At 48.5% G+C, this 10011-nt stretch overlaps 2 pseudogenes; both read right to left on the bottom strand.

Annotated features, from left to right (window-relative positions):
* Positions 1–7824: 7824 nt before the first annotated feature.
* Positions 7825–8580, bottom strand: LOC119819742 (annotated as a pseudogene).
* A 206-nt stretch (positions 8581–8786) lies between these two features.
* On the bottom strand, positions 8787–9882 carry LOC119819741 (annotated as a pseudogene).
* Between the last annotated feature and the right edge of the window lie 129 nt (positions 9883–10011).

Below are 10011 nucleotides of genomic sequence, written 5' to 3'. Positions count from 1 at the left end.
TCAAACTCAGAGATCCACCTGTCTCCCAGAGTGCTGTGATTAAAGGTGTGTCATCATCATGTTGTGCTCTCCCCTCCCCCCACACTTTTATTGCCGCTTCTTTACCTTGGAATATTGATCTTCTGGGATGGCCTAGCTCAAGTTGGGTCTAGGGCAAGGCAATGACATTGCTGGAACCAGGCTTTTTCCCCACAGGTACAGCTGGCGGAACAGGGAAGTCTCCTGATGCCATCCTTTTCTCTCTTTTCTTACATATTTTTATTTTTTAAAATTCAAGTGTGTGTTTGTGTGTGTGTATGCACTCATGGGTGCGTGTGATTTGCATGTACTTTGTGCCACAGTGCACATGGAGAGCAAACCTACACAGGAATTGGTTCTTTCCTTCCACCGTGGTCCCAGGGATCAAGCTCAGATGTCAGTCTTGTGCACCAAGCCTTATTTTTTAAATACCTCTGACTCATCTTGCTGGCCCATGAAGGAGTCCCCTTCCTGTGACCCCTGCTCAGTGCTACTGTGTAAAGCTCTCAAGTGTGTTTAAGCATCTTTATGAAGCAGCCTCACTTGCCTGACCTCCATCTCCAATGTGAGCTGTAGCCTTGGCACTCACCCTGTTGCAGAATCATCTAAGAACATGTTTCTGGGTGCTAGGAAGTAGCTTGGTGGGTGACGTGCTTCTGCTTAAGCACAAGGACTTGGAGTTTGAATCCCTAGCACCATGTGAAAAGCTAGGCATGGTGGCATGTGCCTGTAACCCCAGTGTTTGGGGAGGGTGAGTGGAGTTTTGATCCTGGAGGCTAACAGTAAGCTGGAAAGTGATAGAGGAGGAGGCACACAACAAGGACTACGCTGCTGTCAGTCCCATGCCAGGCCTATCTGCCTATCTGCCTCGTGAGCTGAAGAGTCAGGGATCAGAAGCTCCGAGGGAGGGTGGAGAAGTGACTCAGTGCCTAAGAGCCCTTGCTATTCTGGCAGAGGACTCAAGTTTAATTCCCAGCATCCACATTGGGTGGCTCGCAACCACCTGTCTGACTCCAACCCCAGCTCCAGAAGATCTGGTTTCCTTTTCTAGTCTCTGCACACACATCCAAATATAAATAAAGGGGCTGTGGAGTCCGTGGAAGTGTCCTGTACTTGGGGATAGGCCCCGATGCTCTGGGCTTTTTGTCCAGGATCTGTGTGTGTCTTCTATAACACAAGTGTCCTCGGAGTGACCAGCAGACAGGCAGCTGTGCCCATGTGACAGCTTCAGAAGCTAACACACAGTGGCTCTGTAAAAGGGTCTTCATTTGGAAAGATTGGATTTTCTGTTCTTTTTTTTTGAGACAGGGTTTCTCTGTGTAGCCCTGGCTGTCCTGGAACTCACTCTGTAGACCAGGCTGGCCTCGAACTCACTGAGCTCCACCTACCTCTGCCTCCCGAGTGCTGGGATTAAAAGTATACTTACTTTCAACCAACATGGATTTCCCCTTCTTGGCTGTTCTTACAGAATGCTTCCGCTGCTAGTGTGTGCCTTATGTGGCTCACTGGTAGCCCAAGGCTTGAGGTTGCAAATGCACTTTCTTTAATCTCAACCTCTGGTGTGCATACAGCAGTATTTTGATGGGGTTGTAGTTTTTCAACATTAAAAAGAATCTTAAATTGTTAATTGTGCATGTGAGAGAGTATTTTTTGAGCCATAGTGTGTGTATTAAAGTCAGAAGATACTTAGTGGAGTCCATTTTCTCCTTCACTTTTTTATATGGATTCTAGGTGTCTGACTTAGATCGTCAAGCTCACCTGCAAGCATTTTACCTGCTGAACCAACCGCCCAGCTCTGGGTCGTAGTTTTAATACACTGTGGAGTTCTGGAAAGAACCACAGTGCTGGTAACCGGTCTGCCCCGGGGCCCCAGTGAGTAACTACTCTAGTGCCAAATTTCACTCCTTCTTTGTCCACTGGGGAGTGCACAAGGCATTGTTGTGCTCTTGCTACTTGATACACATTCAGCCTCCTGTGGAGCCTGTTGGGTGAGCACTGTCTAGCAGTCATTGTTTAGGGCTGCTGTTGCATGGCTGGCAAAGCATGGAATTTGACATTCTATATGTAGACTTGAATTGAAAGCTGGGGCCCAGAGAGAAAAAAAACACTGTGCCTTGAGCTGGCTTTAAGCTCAGTTTATGTCTCAGCTGTTGATGGCTAAGTGACTTCAGCCAGTTGCGGTGGGTTCTGTAGCTCTGAGATGTAGCTTTTGCTGATGAGGTATGGACATAGGTCTAGTGACAGGTGGGTTCTGTGGCTCTGAGATGGAGCTTTTGCTGATGAGGTATGGACATAGGTCTAGTGACAGGTGGGTTCTGTGGCTCTGAGATGGAGCTTTTGCTGATGAGGTATGGACATAGGTCTAGTGACAGAGGTGGGTTCTGTGGCTCTGAGATGGAGCTTTTGCTGATGAGGTATGGACATAGGTCTAGTGACAGAGGCCTGATGGCATTTGCATAGTTGGCCTAGGTAGGACATTCATTCTGTTGAACACAGGGCAATTGTGTCATTTCAGCTTCTGTGCAGTCTTGTCTCTTAGGGAACTTGTAGGATGGGTCTCTGTGCAGATCCACATTTGACACTTAAGGGGCACAAGGGAATTCCAGTGGGGGAACTGTATATAGGGAAGGCCTTTGGGTTCATGGCCCACAACCTTCTTGAGGACAGGACCTATGTGAGATCCCAGGTTCAGGCCTGGCAGGCCATGGTGGTGGTAAAAACAAAACAAAACAAACTTTGTGGGATGGGTGGGGGTAGCTTCAAGCATGTGGCCTCTCAGCCAGCAGTCGATCCTGTGCCCAGAATTTACTTGCTAAATTTCCACACTGGGCTTGAAGCACTGCTGTGATCAGATGGCTTAGAAAACCAGTGTTTCATTGTAAAATACTTGTATTTAATGGCGTATTTCTCTCCTTTCTTTTTTCTTTTTCTTTTTTTTCCTCTGAGACAGGGTTTCACTGTGTAACAGCCCTGGTTGTCCTGGAACTAGCTCTGTACACCAGTCTGACCTCTGAGTCACAGAGATCTGCCTGAATAGCATGTTCCTAACAATGGTCTTTAATAAGACAGGTATTCCAGGTGGTGGTGGCGCATGCCTTTAATCCCAGCTCTCAGGAGGCAGAGACAGGCGGATCTCTGTGAGTTTGAAGCCAGCTTGGTCTACAAGAACTAGTTCGAGGACAGCCAGGGCTACACAGAGAAACCCTGTCTTGAAAAGCAAAACACACACACACACACACACACACACACACACACATACCAGGTACAGCTGGGCGATGGTGGCACACACCTTAATCCCAGCATTTAGGAGGGGCCAGAGGCAGGTGGATCTCTTTGAGTTCTGGGTCAGCCTGGTCTACAGAGCAAGTTCCAGGACAACCAGGGGTACACAAAGAAACCTTGTCTTGGGGTAGAGAGGGAAGACTCCCAGGTATATTTGGATTTGGACTCTGTACGTACAGAAACTGTAGTCTGAGATGCATGTCATGGGGCAGAATAAGGAGTGGTATGGCACTCAAGAGCCGACCAGACATAGAGGTTTCTCTGTGTAACTGTGTGGATTGTGGACCAGGAATAAGGGGTGGGTGGAAAGGTATGCATGCTGCCCTTAGGAAGAGAATGAACCATGGAGTCTTTTGTCAGCTGGCCTGTTGGCTTTCCATCCTTGCTAGACCCTTGCCACCCTTCCCTGTGATGCCCTGTCCTCCATTCATACCCTGTGACCCCAACATGGCGATGTTGAGACTGATCCTTTGGAGGTCTTGTTCCCTGCTTGGTTGTATAAGGCCTGTAGCACCTACGTGTTCCTGTCAGTAGGTTGCCATGGGAGCCCAGCTGGGAGGTGCCCACCAACTGCAGAGCTGTGCAGGTAGATGAAGGCAGGGAGTGGGAGGTGGAGAACCATTGCAAGTTGTAAATGGCGAAGAACTTGAGTCGAGGATTGGCATGGGGGGTTGCAGAAGAAGGGAATGTGGAGGGAGATAGACAGGAAAGTCGTGGGGATAGAGTTCTGTGCCAAAGAAAAGGGCCTGAAGGACAATAGATACAGTTCTCAGACAGGGAAGGGGACTTGAATAGGTAAGGGTACCCTCTTCACTACCAGAAGGCTTAGACTACTAAGCATAGGACTACCCTAGAGGGTGGTGCACCTCCACCCCTGGCTGCTGTATGTTTTCCAAGCATAGCTCCAAGAGCAGCTATTTATCAAAACACCAAATATAGACTGGTGTATGATTCATCAATCCCAAGATACCCTAAAGAAGTGAAAGCAGGCTCTCCAGAAGGTCCTGTGTTCATAGCAGAAGCTGCCATGTAACCCAGAGGTGGGACAACCCAGTGTCTGGACATTCTGGGTCAGCAGCGTGTGGTCCATCCATCACGTGGGGTGCTACTTGGCCTTAACCAGAGGGAAATCTCCTACAATGGTAACTGATCTGGAGGAATCATGTTGAGTGACAAGAGCCAGACACAGGTTTCCAGAGCTCACAAAGCCAGGACAGGAAGTGAACTAGTGTTTCATGGGACAGTTTCAGTTTAGGAAACGGAAGTTCTAGAGAAGCGTGATGATGATGGTTGCACTGTGAATATGTTTAGTATACTGAACTGAAGTTACAGTGAAGTTGGCTTCCAACTCCAAACCTCCTGGGACCGAGGGACGAAAGAATGTGAGGATACACGTCTTTTAGTGGTGCTTAGCAAGGAGAAGCAGCCATCTAGCTTAAGGTGCCTCAGAAGACAACCTTCCTTGCATGGGTGGGTGCCCTGGAAGAAACTCTTAATTGCCTGTCCCTCTTTCTAGCTTCTTTCTGGCCAAGCTGAGTGACCCAGCACTCTGCCTTAGTCTGGTAGTACTCCCTGGGGACAAGAATGGTGTCAATTCAGATCAGCCTGTCAGGTTCCACGCCCAGGAGAGTTGGCAGAGACACCAAGATGGGTGATGCTGTGCTGTCTGTTGAGCTACTTGGATATAGAATACCCCCTAGAGAGGTGCCCACAGGAGGATGTGTGACTGGCAGCCATGCCGAGGACTGAAGAAGAGTTAGTTGTGCCTCAGGCTCAGACGTCTAAATGGAACAGACGCAGAACTATCCTCTCACCCATCCTTTCTGTCCTCTGTTTCATGGGAGCTGTCAGAGCCTCACATCCCTGCAGAGAGGACAAGGCTCCCATACACCCTGTGGGTGTTAGCCTCAAACTGGCCCCATTTGCTTCTAGGCTTCTGGTGCCATTCTAAAGGAGGGTTTATTTGGATTTCAAAGGTCCCTACCAGCTGAGAGGCCCTGACTCCTGGTGTCATACTGACGTTTTGGGGCTCTTCAGGTCTCTGCCCCTAGTGGCTGTTCTCTGGTTGGATCATAAGGCACAGGCCAGGGAGGCCATGGTGGTGGTGGTGGTGGTGGTGGTGGTGGTGGTGGTGGTGGTGTATGGCTTGTTCAGGCCATCCAGCTCCTTGGATTCAGTTCTTTTTGTTACGTTTTTACTTCTGACCAGCCAGGTCCTAGATGACAGCAGCTATCTCTGCCAGGTGCCCTTATACACATGGGGCTGTGGCTTGCCTTGTTCTGTCCTTGACTTTGAGGGCTCAGCTTTGTTCTGATATGTCCTGGTGCCCTGGCCCTGCAAACTGAAACCATATGCTACTGTGTCCCTTGGGGGGTAGGCTTTCCAGTTAAGAAGTGTGATGCCATGTGTAAGGTCTCCCCACCATTGGCCACACAGAGACAGATTACACCTAGTTTTTTCCTTGGGAGCAGCTCTACCCCATGGACTTTACTGTATCCAGACAAGGTGAGACCCCTGATCATAGCAACTGTATCCTTGGATACTCAGAACCTCTTTCCAGGCATGGTCGTGTGTGTGTGTGTGTGTGTGTGTGTGTGTGTATACACACACACACAGAGAAAGGGGGGGGGGTTTCTGTGTACTTTAGGCTGTCCTGGAACTCACTCTATAGACCAGGCTGACCTCAAAGTCACTGAGATACACCTGTCTCTGCCTCCTGAATGCTAGGATTAAAAGAATGTACCACCACTGTCAGGCACCAGGCATGGCCTTGACATTTGGTTTTATCCAGTTTGTGGAAGTCTTTTGGAACTAAGGGACTGTGTGTAGGATTTTGTCCTCACTACCTTGAGGTTATGCCTTAGTTTCTTCCTTTACATGGACAGGAGTTTGGAAACTGCTGGTGGGTAGCTGCTCAGACCTGGATCTCTGCCGAGCTGAATTCCATCTTCCTTCACACCTGTTTTATTTCACTTTTGGTTTTTCAAGACAGGGTTTCTCTGTGTATCCCTGGCTGTCCTAGAACTCGCTCTGTAGACCAGGCTGACCTCGAACTCACAGAGATCTTCCTGCCTCTGCCTTCCGAGTGCTGAGATTAAAGGCGTATGCAACCATCGCCCCACCTCTTCATATCTAGTTTTAATGTAGGTCCCAAAGAAATGTGGACACATGTCCAGTGTGCAGAGATACAAGTGCTCAGGACCTTGATTATGTTCCTCAGCATTTACCCTGTCTCCAGAATTCAGAAGGTCCAAAGCTGACAACAGGTGAACAGTGTTTATGTTCCAGAGCAGCTGGCCTTCAGGTGTATGAAGACCACTCAGGAGTGGTGTGGCCAAGAGGCATTTGACTGGGCTCGGGAGACCCAGACTTGGACCTGGGTAACATGGAGTTTTTCTACTTGCCACTGTCCAGATGAGTGTTCTCATTCACCACAAGGCTGAAATCTTGGTCTGGCATGGGTGAAAACACAGCTACGTCCTTGGTTTGGGCTGTGTGGTCCACAGATCCCTGAGTAGTAAGGAGACAGCCCCCAGGCCACTCAGTGCATTGTACAGCACAGTGCCTGCTGGCTGGCTGGGTGGGGTGGGGCTGGTATATGTTCCAGGAGGGCAGGCAGCCAAGGGCTTTTCAGCAGGCCCAGAGCTGGGATAGGGCCGTGCTATCTTAGGCGCTTAGGAACTGTAACTCCAGTTGTACAAAAGCCTGGGCAGGCCGGCTTGTCTCCCAGAGGCCTAATGGCCAGAGGAGCTTTAGTCAGTGTGTAGGCAGAGGACAAGCAGGCGTCCCCGGAGCTTGTGGCTGCATCCTGCAGGATTTATGAACATCATGGTTATGTTGCAATTTAAAAAATGGCGTGTGAGAGAAAGACACCATGCGATAGCTCATGTGGAGGGTTTTTTTTTTTTTTTTTTTTTTTTTTTTTTTTTTTTGGTTTTTCGAGACAGGGTTTCCCTGTAGTTTCTAGAGCCTGTCCTGAAACTAGCTCTTGTAGACCAGGCTGGCCTCGAACTCAGAGATCCGCCTGCCTCTGCCTCCCGAGTGCTGGGATTAAAGGCGTGCACCACCACCGCCCCACTGTGGAGGGGTTTTTTATTGGGGGAAAGAGAATGGGAAAAAGGGGGAAGGGGAGACAGGAGACCAGCCTCTGGGGGCAGGAGCAGCAGAAGAGGGGAGAGTCAGAGAGAAACAGAAAGAGATGGGAGGTAGGCAAGGCCCACCTTTTACAAGGGAACAGTGACTGTGCACAGGAGCTCTTAGTGGCTCAGCTGAGGATGCATCCTGTCAGGACCAGCTTGTGCCCAGCCTGACCTTCCTTAGGGTACCTTTAGTACCTCAATAAAGCATTCCTCAGTCACCCAAACGAGAGTCCATATATCAAGTGAAGTTGGGGTGGGGGTTGTGCTGAGTTTTAGGGTTTTGTTTTTTATTCATAGCTCTTTTATTTGGATAGCAGTCTCATCATATGTGGTGAAGAACATTCAGATATGAACCCAAGTAAATCCAGATGTTAAATATTGGTCTTCAAATTTTATAGCCAATGATGCCACGTTTACCTATCATCTCTGATATAACCACAGTCACACTTCAGTGGCCACCAAACTATTCAACACGTCTTCCTTAACTGTTAATTATTGAAGATACCAGTTTTAGCGCCTGGTATTTTTTTTTTCAAGCTCTGCATAGCTGCTATAGGGGGCTCAGCAGGGAGTTGTAATCAGGTCAACCTTGGTGTATCACCATAATGTGGCCAATCGTGGCTTTGAGTTTACAGTGCTGGGGCCTTCTCTGACAGGTTATTGATGAACTCAGCTGTGGTCTAAGGTGGAAGGCCTGTCACCTTGAACCACCATCTGAATGTCACCTCCGGAAGCTTGTCTGCTGTTTGGTGTTTATGTCTGTAATCTCAGCTCTCTCATTTTACAGGAGATAAAAGCTAATATGAGATACATGGTGGGACCCAGTTTCAAAGAGAAAAATCAAAACAAAACAAAAAACGAAAAAAACAACAAAACAACCAAACAAAGACTTTGAATTTTTAAACTGTGTTGAGGAACTAATTCCCTTAACGTCTCTAAGGATATTTACAATCTAGTTTTTCTTTTTCTTTTTTTGGAAGTACGTACAGAAGTGGCTTGTGTTTAGAGTGAACAGCTGATGGGTTTCCTATGTGTGTGCAGTGGGCCCTTTCCTGTTGAGAAGTGACATTCTGGTGTTTACCTTAGTTGTCTCCTCATGCTGGGTCAAGGATACCAGGGCTATAAGCAGGACCAACTCCATCTCTTTCCCCCACAGTGAATAAAGTGAAAATTTTGTCACCCTAGGAACTAATTCTGAGGTGTCATCCTCATTTGGGGGTCAGGATGGAGCACCATAAAACCTTTGATTTCGAACATGCTACAATCAAAACAGCTTGAATTCACCTCTAAAACTGTGTGTCTTACTATGAGCAGGATTTACTTAGCAGAGAAGTGCTCCCAACGTGGCTACCGCGCCTGCTGCCCACCCAGACATGGCACTAGCATTGTCTCTCTCCTCAGCAGCTCTAGCTGTTTCTTTTCAAACTGCAAAATCTTTAGAGAACACATCAGCATCGCCACATCTGGAAATACAAGGGGACTCTGGAAAGAAGACAGTGGCAGGAGGGGCACAGACATCATCAGTTTCTTTTTCCTGTGGTAGAAAGCAGCCCTGTTCACCTCAGTGTTAATCAGCTGGGGAATGGAGGCATGGAGGTGATATACTTGCTGGGGATTCCCATCCCCTGGAGAGTCTCCTATCTCTAGTGTCAGTCCATGGGCTCTGTCCTGCTTGGGGCGGTCAACTTCAGCCAAGAAGAGGCCAGGGGCTTCCAACCAACCAAAGGTTCTGTTGAAGCTACTCTGGGCCTTGATGGGGTTTGCAGAGAGGGTCACACCGAGGGCCCCCAGCTCCTGGATCTGAGGGCACTATCAGGAGATGATCTGTGTGAGATGGAACCCAGGAAAGCCAATACTTCAACCTACGCCACTGCCAGTCTGGATTAGCTATAAGCCATGCTTATCCTCAAGACCCTCCCTGGCAGTGGTAACAATCAGCTCCTGAAAAAATTGGCTGTTCTGCATCCTCAGGTAGAAGTTGCTATTGATGGCAATGTCACAGACAGTACAACCCTGGTCTTTTGTATTCAGCTCACTGTCTGGCTCTCCCAGGCTCTTGGGGATTTGGAAGTTGGCTTGGTCTGAAGCAGTTTATCTTCAGTCATGTCCACTGCAGGAGGGATGAAGGGAGAGTGGCAGATGTGGATGAAAACCTTTCCTTCCGAAGAGTTGGTCTTTATACAGAAACCAGGCAGGGGCTGAATCTGCATAGATTCTGGCCTGGCTGTCTGGGCTTGCTCTTTGGAAGCTGGCAGCAGCAGCTTCTGAAACCACACAGTCTCATTGCCTATCGACTCTGTCTCTTAGCTCTGGGGCCAGAGCTTCGAGTCAGCCATGACCCTGGGAAAAACTCCTAAGCATCCAAAACATGGAGAACTTTTTCTGGATAAACAAAGCTGGCCTGCTGTAGGGCCTCGGTTGATTCTTAACGCACAGTACTGTTGTGCGAGTTCTAATTGGTCTTAACAATAAAAACCCAGAGTCAGATATTAGGGGGTGAAAGCAGAAAGATCAGAGAAGCAGAACAGCCAGCCACTAGTTCTTACCTCTACCGAATCCTCAGACTGAAAAA

Source organism: Arvicola amphibius, chromosome 7 (genome assembly GCF_903992535.2).
Source record: "Arvicola amphibius chromosome 7, mArvAmp1.2, whole genome shotgun sequence".
NCBI classification, from domain to species: domain Eukaryota; kingdom Metazoa; phylum Chordata; class Mammalia; order Rodentia; family Cricetidae; genus Arvicola; species Arvicola amphibius.
This window is presented reverse-complemented; position numbering and strand designations above follow the sequence as displayed.